Source organism: Balaenoptera ricei, chromosome 9 (assembly GCF_028023285.1).
Source record: "Balaenoptera ricei isolate mBalRic1 chromosome 9, mBalRic1.hap2, whole genome shotgun sequence".
Classification (NCBI taxonomy): domain Eukaryota; kingdom Metazoa; phylum Chordata; class Mammalia; order Artiodactyla; family Balaenopteridae; genus Balaenoptera; species Balaenoptera ricei.
In genome coordinates, this window is record NC_082647.1 from 77,025,823 (window position 1) to 77,040,072 (window position 14,250).

At 40.2% G+C, this 14,250-nt stretch overlaps 1 non-coding gene and 1 pseudogene across 1 annotated transcript; both read right to left on the minus strand.

Annotated features, from left to right (window-relative positions):
* Nucleotides 1–9,617: 9,617 nt before the first annotated feature.
* Nucleotides 9,618–9,724, minus strand: LOC132372288 (U6 spliceosomal RNA). Its single transcript, XR_009505156.1, has one exon. It is a non-coding gene; the product is annotated as a U6 spliceosomal RNA (small nuclear RNA).
* A 55-nt stretch (nt 9,725–9,779) lies between these two features.
* Nucleotides 9,780–11,174, minus strand: LOC132371564 (nucleosome assembly protein 1-like 1; annotated as a pseudogene).
* Nucleotides 11,175–14,250: the final 3,076 nt, after the last annotated feature.

Sequence of the window (14,250 nt, forward strand, 5' to 3'; positions counted from 1 at the left end):
CCTTCTGGCCTCCCGAGTGCGCGACGTAAGGAGGCGGAGCGTCTCTGTGACGTCAAGTGGACCCGCCCCCAGCGAGGTTTTGTGGTGGCCCCGGCCTAGCAACGCGGGCCGTCCGGGCTCTGACGCTCCGCGTCTTCGAACCGAATGCCCGCCAGACCTGCGAACTTCAGACTCCTTCCAACGCGTCAGTCCTTTTGAAGATTTTCAGTCACCAGATAAGCTTTTATTGACCTTGGTCCCTTTATATATTTTCCAAGTGGATTCTGATGGAACAGAAAAAACTGGAATCGCCTACATAATTAGGAGGCTTTTTATTTTGAATGTTTTCCTTACTCTTACTTTTCTCTGCACAGATGGGGTTATAATGAAAAGTCGCAGTTCCTTGCTTCACTCCTCCCTGAGACAACTGTGTCAATTTTATTTTTAATAATGCTTAGTTCCCTACTAATCTTAGGGAACTAAGCATTATTTGACTTAGTTCCCTAATCTTTTTTTAAAAAAATTAATTAATTTATTTATTTATTTTTGGCTGCATTGGGTCTTTGTTGCTGCACGCGGGCTTTCTCTAGTTGCAGCGAGCGGGGGGCTAGTCTTTGTTGCGGTGCACGAGCTTCTCATTGCAGTGGCTTCTCTTGTTGTGGAGCATGGGCTCTAGGTGTGCAGGCTTCACTGGTTGTGGCACGTGGGCTGGGCTCAGTAGTTGTGGCGCACGGGCTCAGTTGCTCCGCGGCATATGGGATCTTCCCCCACCAGTGCTCAAACCTGTGTGCCCTGCATTGGCAGGCGGATTCTTAACCATTACGCCACCAGGGAAGACCCCTTAATTCTCTAATCTTTGACTTAGATATTTCCTTATATCTTCATAGCCAAGACCTCCCAAATCTATCTACTTAGTTCCCAATCATGGTGGTAATTTCTGAGGTGAATATGAGCTTTATTTGTATTTTGCAATTTTAAACTTAGTTTCCTCATAAAATTTTTTTTCCATAATACTTTGTGATGGAAAGGTTGATGTGAACCTTCAACCACAGTTTTATGTTAGGAAAGGTAATTGAAAAACATTTTTATGAAGATCGCTACCCCAGGGCAAGATTTCAAGATTTGACTGTGTCTGCTATTGATAGAGCTAAACATATATAACACGTACTTTTTAAAAAAATTTTTTATTGAAATATAGTTGGTTTACAATGTTGTGTTAGTTTCAGGTGTACCGCGAAATGATTCAAAAATATATATTCTTTTTGTACATTCTCTATTATAGGTTATTACAAGATATTAAGTATGGTTCCCTGTAGGTCCTTGTTGGTTATCTATTTTATATATAGTAGTGTGTATATTTTAATCCCGAACTCCTAATTTATCCCTCCCCCCCTTTCCCCTTTGGTAACTACAAGTTGCAAAACTATATGACTGTGAGTCTATTTCTGTTTTGTAAATAAGTTCATTTGTATCATTTTTTTAGATTCCACATATAAGTGATATAATATGATATTTGTCTTTTCTCCGTCTGGCTTACTTCACTTTGTATGATAACCTCTAGGTCCATCCACATTGCTGCAAATGGCATTATTCTGTTCTTTTTTATGGCTGAGTAATATTCCATTGTATATATATACCACATCTTTATCCATTCATCTGTTAATGGACAGTTAGATTGCTTCCATATCTTGGCTACTGTAAATAGTGCTGCAGTGAACATTGGGGTGCATGTATGTTTTCGAATTACGGTTTTTCTCCAGGTATATGCCCAAGAGTGGGATTGCAGGATCATATGTGGTAGTTCTGTTTTTAGTTTTTTAAGGAACCTCCATACTGTTCTCCATAGCGGCTTTACCAATTTACATTTCCACCAACAGTGTAGGAGGGTTCCTTTTTTTCCACACCCTCTCCAGCATTTATTATTTATAGATTTTTTTTTGATGTTGGCCATTCTGACCAGTGTGAGGTTATCATTGTAGTTTTGATTTGCATTTCTGCAATAATTAGCGATGTTGAGTATCTTTTCATGTGCCTTTTGGCCATCTGTATGTCTTCTTTGGAGAAATGTCTCTTTATTTTATGTTTAAATTTTTAAATTTTTTTAAAGAACATATACACACTATACATAGAATTTTGCCTTCAGAACTGCTTTCATTTTCTTTTCTTTTTTTCTTTTTTTGGCCGTGCCGCACAGCTTTCAAGATCTTAGTTCCATGACCAGGGATCGAACCCCAGGGCCGCGGCAGTGAAAGCACCAAGTCCTAACCACAGGACCCCCAGGGAACTCCCTGAAGATATGTCTTTTTTTTTTTTTTTAAATAAATTTATTTATTTATTTATTTTTGGCTGTGTTGGGTCTTCGTTGCTGCGCGCGGGCTTTCTCTAGTTGTGGTGAGTGGGGGCTACTCTTCGTTGCAGTGTGCGGGCTTCTCATTGTGGTGGCTTCTCTGGTTGCGGAGACAGTCTCTAGGCGCACGGGCTTCAGTAGTTGTGGCACACGGGCTCAGTAGTTGTGGCTCGCGGGCTCTAGAGCACAGGCTCAGTAGTTGTGGCGCACGGACTTCGTTGCTCCACGGCATGTGGGATCGTCCCGGACCAGGGATCGAACCCATGTCCCCTGCATTGGTAGGCAGATTCTCAACCACTGCACCACCACGGAAGCCGAAGAAATGTCTTTTTAGATCTTCCACCCATTTTTTGATTGGGTTGTTTGTTTATAACAACTACTTTTTAAAAAGATGTTGAACTTTTTAATGAGGGAATCATATACCATAACTTTTAATGAGGCATATACCATTTGAACCTCCCATCAATCTTAGTACCATTAAAAGTGAGATAATAAAAAAAAAGTGAGATAATCAGACGTGGTATACTTCTTGAGGTGATGCAATAGAAACTACAAAGCACCTTCTATAAGTATTTATGATTCCTCCAAATTGAACTCAAATCTAATTAAGCCTTAGCTCTAACCAACAGTTTACAGGAAATACAGGGAATAGAAAAAGAAGTTTAAAAAAGTGCACCAAAACACCAAGAAGTAATCAGGTTTCATAGGACAAATAACCTAATTTCCCCAACAAATTGAATAAATTTAAAAACAAGGGACTTCCCTGGTGGCAGGGTGGTTAAGAATCCACCTGCCAATGCCGGGGACACAGGTTGAAACTCTGGTCCGGGAAGATCCCACATGCTGTGGATGCAACTAAGCCCGTGCGCCACAACTACTGAAGCCCTTACGCCTAAAGCCCGTGCTCCTCAACAAGAGAAGCCACTGCAATGAGAAGCCTGTGCACTGCATCGAACAGTAGCCCCCTCTCGCTGCAACTAGAGAAAGCCTGTGCGCAGCAACGAAGACGCAACACAGCCAAAAAGAAAAAGAAAGAAAGAAAGAATGCTTATAAAAAAAATCAATAAAAACAAGTGTGTAAGAGGGAAGGTGGACTATCAAAGACTAAAAGTCGGGACTTCCCTGGTGGCGCAGTGGTTAAGAATCCACCTGCCAATGCAGGGGACACGGGTTCAATCCCTGGTCTGGGAAGATTCCACATGCCGCGGAGCAACTAAGCCCATGCGCCACAACTACTGAGCCTGAGCTCTAGAGCCCACGAGCCACAACTACTGAAGCCTGCATGCCACAGGTACTGAAGCCCATGTGCCTAGAGCCTGCGCTCCTCAACAAGAGAAGCCACCGCAATGAGAAGCCCACGTGCTGTAACGAAGAGTAGCCCCCACTCGCTGCAACTAGAGAAAGCCCGCAGCAATGAAGACCCAACGCAGCCAAAAATAAATAAATAAATAAATTAATTAATTAATTTAAAAAAAGACTAAAAGTCTTAAGAGACATAATCAAATATGTACCTCATGATCTTGATTCAAACCAACTGTTTTAAGACAGGAAAATTTGAATTAAGCCTGGGAATTAGATGGTATTCAGGAATTAATATTAGTAGATGTGATAATGGTATGGTGGATATATTTAAAGAAAAAAATCTTTACCACAAAATGACATATCTGGGACTTGCTCTAAATTATTCCAGAAAAAAACCCCAAATAAATAAATATTGTGAATATGGGGAGGATAATGACTGCTAAAATTCAGTAGTGAGTACACAGGGTTCATAATGGAAACAAAAGGGTTATTCTCTCTACTTTTTTGTTTAAAATTTTCCATAATAGTTTTTAAAAAAATATTGGAAGAAATTACTTTTCTTGTGTCATTTTAAACTGATACGGGGTACTTCCCTGGTGGCGCAGTAGTTAAGAATCCGCCTGCTGATGCAGGGGACACGGGTTCAAGCCCTGGTCTGGGAAGATCCCACATGCCGCGGAGCAGCTAAGCCCGTGCACCGCAACTACTGAGCCCATGCACTGCAACTACTGAGCCCATGCGCTGCAACTACTGAAGCCCGTGTGCTCTAGGCCTGTGCTCCACAACAAGAGAAGCCACCGCAATGAGCAGCCCGCACACCACAACGAAGAATAGACCCTGCTCGCCACAACTAGAGAAAGCCTGCATGCAGCAACAAAGACCCAACACAGCCAAAAAAATAATAATAAGATTAAAAAAATATATATATAAACTGATATGGAAAGCACTTTCAAAAGAAAAAGTCAAAAACTGTTTTTCACAACCTTACGATAAATAACATCTCAGAGACAGTACTCTGAAGTATAATAATTATTTGAACAGACAAGTTCTATTTTTGTCTTTTCATTTTGAAATAATTCCAAGCTTTTTTTTTTTAAAAAAGGTTGTAAGAGTAGTACAAAGAATTCTCTTCACCCAGCTTCCCCAAGTATTTTTGGCTTACATAACCACGGGTATAATCATGAAAACCAGGAAATTGACATACTGTTAACTAATCTGCAGACTTTATTTAAATTTCATCAATTGTCTCACTAATAACCCTTTTCTGGGCAAGGATCTAATCCAGGATTATACATTGCATTTAATTGTTATCTTCTTTTAATCTGGATAGCTTCTCAGTCTTTGTCTTTTACTTTCAGTCACTGAAAGTTTTGAAGAATACTGCCCAGCTGTTTTGTAGACATAACTCAAATTGGGTTGTCTGACATTTCTCCTGATTAATTTAAGGTTATGTATTTTGGCAAAAATATCACAGAAGTTATGTTGCGTTCATCTCAGTTCATCATATCTGAAGGTACAATACATGATGTCAGTATGTCTCACTACTGGTGATGTTAACCTCAATCACTGTTTATCAAGTGATATTTGCTGGATTTCTCCACTGTAAAATCACTTTCTTTCTCTTTGTAATGAAAAAGAGTGTTTTGTGGGGAGATGTTTTTGAGACTAAATACCTTGCTTCTCCTAATACTTTCTTGCCAGCAACAAGTATTACCACGCTATTTGTCAAATGGTTTTCTGTTGCCATCATTCCTTCTACATTTATTAATTGGAATTCTACTCTAAGGAAGATCTTTCTCTCTTCTCCCATTATTCATTCAATTTATTTATTATTCATTTTTATCAGTATGAGCTCATGGCTATTTATTTTATTCTGTGTTCTAATCTATTGCTATCATTATTTTGTTACTCAAATTGTCCCAGATTTGTCCATAGAGAGTCTCTTTAAGTGAACTCTCTATTTATGAGTTAGTTTAAATTTTTTTATGTTTAAACATATATATTTAGGTCTCTTTGTGTATTGTCTGTTCATGTCTCTTTTCCATTTTTCTATTGGATTTGTCCCTCAACTTTCAAGAGTTCTTTATGTATTAAGAATATTACCCTTTTATCTGTGATGTATGTTGCAAGAATTTTCTCCTAGTTTGTGAGTTGTCTTTTGGTTTTGTTTATGGTATTTTTTGCATACAGTTGTTTTACATAGTCAGATTTATTCTCTTATTATTGCCTTTGGATTTTGAATCATAGAATACCTTCCCTTACACTGAGGTTAAAGGGGAGTTCACTCATGTTTTCTTCCAATAGCTGTGTAGTTTCATATTTTACATTTAGGTTCTTTTTCTTTCTTTTTTTTTATAAATTTATTTATTTATGGCTGCGTTGGGTCTTCGTTGCTGCGCACGGGCTTTCTCTAGTTGTGGCGAGTGGGGGCTACTCTTCGTTGCAGTGCACAGGCTTCTCATTGCAGTGGCTTCTCTTGTTGCAGAGCACGGGCTCTAGGTGTGTGGGCTCTAGAGCGCAGGCTCGGTAGTTGTGGCGCACACGCTTAGTTGCTCTGTGACATGTGGGATCTTCCCGGACCAGGGCTTGAACCCATGTCCCCTGCATTGGCAGGCAGATTCTTTTTATTTATTTATTTATTTATTTATTTATTTATGGCTGTGTTGGGTCTTCGTTTCTATGCGAGGGCTTCCTCCAGTTGCGGCAAGCAGGGGCCACTTTTCATCGCGGTGTGCGGGCCTCTCACTATCGCGGCCTCTCTTGTTGCGGAGCACAGGCTCCAGATGCGCAGGCTCAGTAGTTGTGGCTCACGGGCCCAGTGGCTCCGCGGCATGTGGGATCTTCCCAGACCAGGGCTCGAACCCGTGTCCCCTGCATTGGCAGGCAGGCAGATTCTTAACCACTGTGCCACCAGGGAAGTCCCTACATTTAGGTTCTTGATCCGTTTGGAGTTTATTCTCATGTACGGTATGACATATGGATCTAATTTTACCTTTTTCCAAATGGCTACCCAGTTGTCTCAGCACCATTTATTAAAAATCTCATCTTTGCTGCAGTGATGTAAGATGCCACCTTTATTATATGCTAAATTTCCTTATGCATTAAATTTTATTTCTGCATTTTCTATTCTGTTCCCTCAGTCTGTTTGTCTATTCATGCATCAGTACCACACTGTTTTAATTATAAACACTTTTAAGTTTTAATGTCTGATAGGGCAAGTCCCCTTCCTATACATTTTTATATATTTTTAAAGTTAGCCTCAGTAACCGCTATCCATTTTATGGGGAAATGATACCTTTTTATTACTGACTTCCTGACAAAGGAAAAGAGCAATCTTCCTAGTTCCCTCCTCATTATCATCATCATACCATCTCTGCTATCATCATGGTGTCATCCATACCAGCTATACCGTCTATGTACTAACCATTTTATGCACATTTTCTCATTTAATAAAGCATCAAAACTCAGGCAGACTTTGGGAGGAGTTGAAAGTATGTAAGTATCTTTCCTCTCCCCAAGCTTACCTTCTCAGTCTTAGCAGGTGAGGAGGTTTTGGTTATTTGAGTCTAACTCCCCTGTTCAGATCTGTGTTCATGGAAGTTTAGAAGAGGATCCTTTATGGTCAGAGATGTTAGAAATAGATGGTATCTCCAGTCTCCTCATTTTATTTTTTTATTTTGTTTAAATTTATTTATTTATTTTATTTTATTTTTGGCTGTGTTGGGTCTTCGTTTCTGTGCGAGGGCTTTCTCTAGTTGCGGCGAGCAGGGGCCACTCTTCATTGCAGTGCTGGGCCTCTCACTGTCGCGGCCTCTCTTGTTGCGGAGCACAGGCTCCAGACGCGCAGGCTCAGTAGTTGTGGCTCACGGGCCCAATTGCTCCATGGCATGTGGGATCTTCCCAGACGAGGGCTTGAACCCGTGTCCCCTGCATTGGCAGGCAGATTCTCAACCACTGCACCACCAGGGAAGCCCTATTTTTATTTTTATTAAAAGGTTTTATTTATTTTTTGGCCGTGCCGAGCGGCTTGAGGGACCTTAGTACCCTGACCAGGGACCAAACCCAGACCCTTGTCAGTGAAAGCCTGAGTCTTAACCACTGGACCACCAGGGAATTCCTCTAGTCTCCTCATTTTATTTATTTTACTTTTATTTTTATTTTTTAAAATTTATTTATTTATTTATTTTTGGCTGCCTTGGATCTTCGTTGCTGCACGTGGGCTTTCTCTACTTGTGGTGAGCGGGGGCTACTCTTCGTTGTGGTGCACAGGCTTCTCATTGCAGTGGCTTCTCTTGTTGCAGAGCACGGGCTCTAGGCACGTGGGCTCAGTAGTTGTGGCATGCAGGCTCAGTAGCTGTGGCACACGGGCTTAGTTGCTCTGCAGCATGTGGTATCTTCCCGGACCAGAGTTCGAACCCGTGTCCCCTGCATTGGCAGGCGGATTCTTAACCACTGCGCCACCAGGGAAGTCCCTAGTCTCCTCATTTTAAATGCAGACATGAAGGCTCAGGGAGGGGAAGTCACTTACACCAACAGAGAGATGGAAACAAGTTTAGAAATAATCTAATCCAATTTATTGGTTTCACAGAGGCAGAAGTTGTGTGGCCCACCCAAGGTCTTGTAGCAATAATAATACCTTTGGGTCCTCACCATGTATCAGGCACTGTACTAAGAAATCAACATAGTTTATCTCACTTATTACAGGAACCTGAAGAATAATTAATATTATTACCTCCATTTTTTAGAAAACTGAGACTGAGAGTGGTAGAGTAACTTGTTCAAGGTGAGCCAGTCAGCTGGCACAAGGCAGAGTTGGGATTTAAAGTTGGGCGGATTAACACTTCTAACCACTTAGGCTCCAGTGCCCCCAGCAAGCCTCTGGCATTGCAGATACAGAGCTCAAGTGAGCAGATCCAAGATTAATGTCCAGTCACTCAAAACTTGCTTGTTTTAACTAAGAACTAAAGTGTTGAGATCACACAAACTTTTCATAAAAGCAAAGTAAAAGCAAACACACAGAATAGTTTATATTGTTTTGACAGTGCGGCAGGACTGTCCAAAAAGGTCATTATTTGCAGTGATAGCTTTTTTTAACATACAGAGTTTTAGTGTTTGCTTTAAACATGCACACAAAAAAGAGAGTCTGGTATAATGCTGAAGTGTTTTAAATTAAATTGAAATATTCTGATATTGCATAACTGTTTCAACATGCATCTCTTTAAAAATGACTTTTCTTATATAACTGCAATATTATTTCCTACAATACCATCATCACACCTAAACTTTAACAATAATTGCCTAATACTACCTAATAGTTCATCATCGAATTTCCACTATTGTCCCAAAACTCGTTTAAATTTTTTTGTTAAAATCTGGATCTAATCAAGCACCAAGATTGCTTTTTCTCATTTTGTCTTTAATCTCTTTTATTTACAATGATCCAATTTTTCCTACCCTCTCTTTATCTTTCTCTTTCTCCCTTCTGCCCTTCCTCCCTTCCGCGCCCTTCCTTCCTTCCTCTCTCTGTCTCTTTCTTTCTTTTTTAAAGGTGTATTTTTGTTTTTATTTTATTTTATTTTATTTTTTAACATCTTTATTGGAGTATAATTGCTTTACAGTGATGTGTTAGTTTCTGCTGTATAACAAAGTGAATCAGCTGTACGTATACATATATCCCCATATCCCCTCCTTCTTGCGTCTCCCTCCCACCCTCCCTATCCCACCCCTCTAGGTGGTCACAAAGCACTGAGCTGATCTCCCTGTGCTATGCAGCTGCTTCCCACTAGCTATCTATTTGACATTTGGTAGTGTATCTATGTCCATGCCACTCTCTCACTTCGTCCCAGCTTACCCTTCCCCCTCCCTGCGTCCTCAAGTCCATTCTCTACATCTGCGCCTTTATTCCTGTCCTGCCCCTAGGTTCTTTATAACCTTTTTTTTTTTTTTTAAGATTCCATATATATGTGTTAGCATATGGTATTTGTTTTTCAAAAATATGGAACGCTTCACAAATTTGCGTGTCATCCTTGCAGAGGGGCCATGCTAATCTTCTCTGTATCGTTCCAATTTTAGTATGTGTGCTGCCGGAGCAAGCACTCTCTCTCTTTCTTTCTCCCTCTCTCTCTCTTTCTTTTTTCTTTTTTTCTTTTTTTCATTATATTTGACATTTTTATTTTAGGCTGCAAAAACAAAAACGAGCAAACAAACAACAAAAAACTTGAAATAGGCTTGTGAAATGATGCAAATTCATCCTTTCCAGGGAAGCAGAAGGTAGACCATCGTGCTTCACTGCTGCTTGCACTCTGCTGGGTTTTGATCCTTCTTTGGGTCATAGTCTGGATCATTTTCCTCATCTCCTTCTTCTTCCCCTTCCTCATCCGCTTCTTCACCTTCTTCATCATAATCATCATCATCATCTTCAATAGCTTCTCCCATAAAGTATAACACTGATCTTGGGATTATGCGCTCACGTAAAAAGTGACCAATTTCAAAGTCCTCAGCAAGGATAACTTCAGCAGCATCATCCAGATCTCCACTCTCAGGAACTTCAGGAGGGGCAAAAAAATTAAAGAGTCATTAGAAACTGTTTTGGTCACAGTACGAACTGTCCCACGTCCCGTGTGTTTCTGCTTCTTCTTAATGGTTTTCAAAGTGACATTCTTCCCTTTTTTCCAATCTATCTGGCACCCTGTACAACCCATAATTTCTGGTCCATCAAAAGAAAAAGGATCAGAATCATCTGGTTCTGACCTCATCCTATACGTCTTTGTCAACACTTCATTTGTGAAATATTCATTGGGTTCAAAGTGAAATTCTAAGACAAAACTCATAGGCTGACCAGCATCTGAGAACTTCACTTTAATATCTTTCAAGTGCTTCAGAATAGATTCATCATGTTCCTGAACCATATCACTGAGCAAATCAACATTCTTAAAAACGGTCAACCAAAAGTCAGGAATTCCTTTGGGGTCTTCTTTTTCTTCATCCTTCTTCTCATCTTCAATCTTGGCCTTTTCTTTTAGTTCCTCTGAAATTTCATCTTCCTCGTCTGGTTTCCATTCACATTCTTCTTCTGTAGGTTCATAAATGGCATTGATGATCTCAAATCGCTTATCAAATAGAGGTTGATAGAGAACAGCATACTTTCTTTCAAGATCATGAACTTCCTCATAGAACTTGGCTTCTATCTGTGCACATTTAACTTGAAGGTTTTTGAGAGCATTCACGCGTCTTTTAACTACCCTAGGCAAGCTTTCAATGTATCCTGTTGGTGTTTCTACCAGACCATCAAGTCTTTCTTGAAGGGCTGCAAGAATCTGAGGATTTTGCGTCATCTGAACAGTCAGCTGACACGCTTTGATTTTTGTTTCTTCACCAGTTTCTTCTTCTTCTACTTCTTCAACATCATCCAAATCTTTATCAAGTTCAGACTGTTCTTTGTTGTCGATGTCTGCCATGTTGTATGAGCGCCAAATATCGGTGGCTAGCATGGGGAGCCAGGCGGCAGGAGCTGTGCAGGCAGTGACTCAGGACGGCGACGGGAGGAGCAGAAAGCGGTATGGTGAGCAGATGGTGCTAAAAGAGCTCTTTCTTTTTTTAAAAAAATAAATTTATTTATTTTTGGCTGTGTTGGGTCTTCGTTGCTGTGCATGGGCTTTGTCTAGTTGCGGAGAGCAGGGACTACTCTTCGATGCAGTGCGTGGGTTTCTCATTGCAGTGGCTTCTCTTGTTGCGGACCATGGGCTCTAGGAGCGCGGGCTTCAGTAGTTGTGGCTCACGGACTCTACAGTGCAGGCTCAGTAGTTGTGGTGCACGGGCTTAGTTGCTCCACAACATGTGGGATCTTCCCGGACCCAGGGCTTAAACCCATGTCTCCTGCATTGGCAGGCGGATTCTTAACCACTGCACCACCAGGGAAGCCCCCCCAAAAATTTAAAAATTTTAAAATTTGGGGTATCAAAGGACACTATCAACAGAGTGAAAATACAAATCACAGAATAGGAGAAAATATTTGCGAGAGTCTAGTATCTAGACAATATAAAACACTCTTACAACTCAAGAGAAAAACCCCAAATGGTTCAATGTGAACATGAGCGAAGGACTTGAATAGACATTTCTCCAAAGAAAATATACCCATGGCCAGTGAGCTCATGAAAAGATGCTCAACATCATGGGTCATTAGGGAAATGCAAACGGAAACCACAAATGAGATACCACTTTACACATACTCGGATGGTTATAATAATAATTTTTCAAAACCATAACTCTACTCCAATATAAAATAAAAGATTAAAAAAATAAAAACCAGACAATAACAAGTGTTTACAGGGATGCAGAGAAATTGGACGTTGGGACTCTCATACGTTGCAGGTGGAAATGTAAAATGGTGTAGCTAATGTGGAAAACAGTTTGGCAGTTCCTCAAAAAGTTAAACACAGAATTTCCATATGAGTCAGCAATTCCACTTCTAGGTGTATACCCAAGAGAACTGAAAACGTGTGTTCACACAAAAATTTGTACACAAATAGCTATAGAAGCATTGTTCATAACTGCCAAAAGGTGAAAACAAAACAAATGTGTGTCAGCTGATGAGTGGATAAACAAAATGTGGTATATCTCTACAATATAATATTATTTAGCCATAAAAAAATGAAGTAATGTTATACGCTACAATGTGGATGGACCTTGAAAATATTACACAAATTCAAAGAAGGCAGACATAAAAGTCCACATATTGTATGATTCTATTAATGTGAAATGTCAGTGTAGGCAAATTCATAGAGACAGAAGGTAGATTAGTGATTATCAGAGAATGAGGAGAAGGGGGAATTGGGGACTAACTGCAAATGGGTACAAGGTTTCTTTGTGGGGTGATGGAAATGTTCTAAATTAGATAGTGGTTATGGTTGTTACAGAACAGAGCGAATATACCAAAACACACTGAACTGTATAAACTAGTGAATTTTATGTTATATGAAGTATATCTCAAATTTTAAAATGCCGTAAGTAAAAAAAAAAAAAAAAAAAGAAAGAAAAGAAAGATCAACAAAGAGAGAGAAAGCTAAACAGTCTATCTGGAATGTGAAACCATTATGTTGACCCTTAATCACTTTAAGTGGTTCCAAAATGCTGCCAGACAAAATTGCCCCAATGAAGCAACAATGAACCTGTGATGATGATTTTTTTTCCTTTTCAATTTATTGCAGCAGTAAAAATGAGTCAAGTGTTATAAACAAGTAATAGAAGGACCCTATATAAAAATTATTAGGGCTTCCCTTGTGGCGCAGTGGTTAAGAATCCACCTGCCAATGCAGGGTACAGGGGTTCGAGCCCTGGTCTGGGAGGATCCTACATGCCGCGGAGCAACTAAGCCCGTGCACCACAACTACTGAGCCTGCGCTCTAGAGCCCGCAAGCCACAAGTACTGAGCCCGCGGGCCACAACTACTGAAGCCTGCCCGCCTAGAGCCCGTGCTCCATAACAAGAGAAGACACCACAATGAAAAGCAAACACACCACAATGAAGAGTAGCCCCCGCTCGCCGCAACTAGAGAGAGCCTGCACGCAGCAAAGAAGACCCAATGCAGCCAAAAATAAAAATAAATTAATTAATTAAAAAAAGTTATTATGCTGTGTGATCTATCAAATGATATGTAATCGATTATACACACTGTTAATACAGATATATAAATTATGAGTTTTAAACTTGCTGTATATAACAATATCATTTATAATTGTTTGAATATGATAGTGGTGTGATCATGTCTAATATAATACATTAAAAAAAAATCTATTCACGGGACTTCCCTTGTGGTCCACTGGTTAAGAATCCACCTTGCAGGGTGGATTGCAGGGGATGCAGGTTCGATCCCTGGTCAGAGAACTAAGATCCCACATGCTGCGGGGCAACTAAGCCTGCACACTCTAGAGCCCGCCTGCCACACCTAGAGAGCCCGCATGCCGCAACTACTGAGCCCTTGCCCTCTGGAGCCCATGCACCACAACTATAGAGCTCGCATGCTCTAGAGCCCGTGCACCACAACTGGAAAGAAGCCCGCTCACCACAACAAAGATCCCAAGTGCTGTAACTAAGACCTGACGCAGCCAAATAAATAAATAAATAAATAAGAGGTTTGTTTAAAAAAAAAATCTATTCAGTATCCATATTAGTTTGTATATAGAGAGAGTATCTCTGAAAGAATATAAAAAACCCTGATATCATTCTTTCCCTGGGGTGGGGGGAACTGAAAGACCTAGGTGAAAGGAGTCTTTTTACTATAAACCATTCAGTACCTTCTTAATTTTGAATCATGTGAATGTATTGATTACTCAAAAAATATTTTAAACCACCAACATTATTTTTACAGGATAATCAAATTAAACTTAATTTCAATTTATAGCATCTTTTCCAGTTTTCAGAACTTTCTGTGATGACATTCTTGGCTGGATATTTCAACCTCAATGCACCATGGAATTTTATCACTGGCAGTTGGACCTGCACTGATGTAGAGCTTAAGTTTTAAGAGCTGCAGGAATACCAAGGTCTGTTAACTTATTGTCCCTGTCACCAAACTTCATTAGGCAATGGTGATATCAAAGAGAGCAACTTCGAGAGCAGAGACA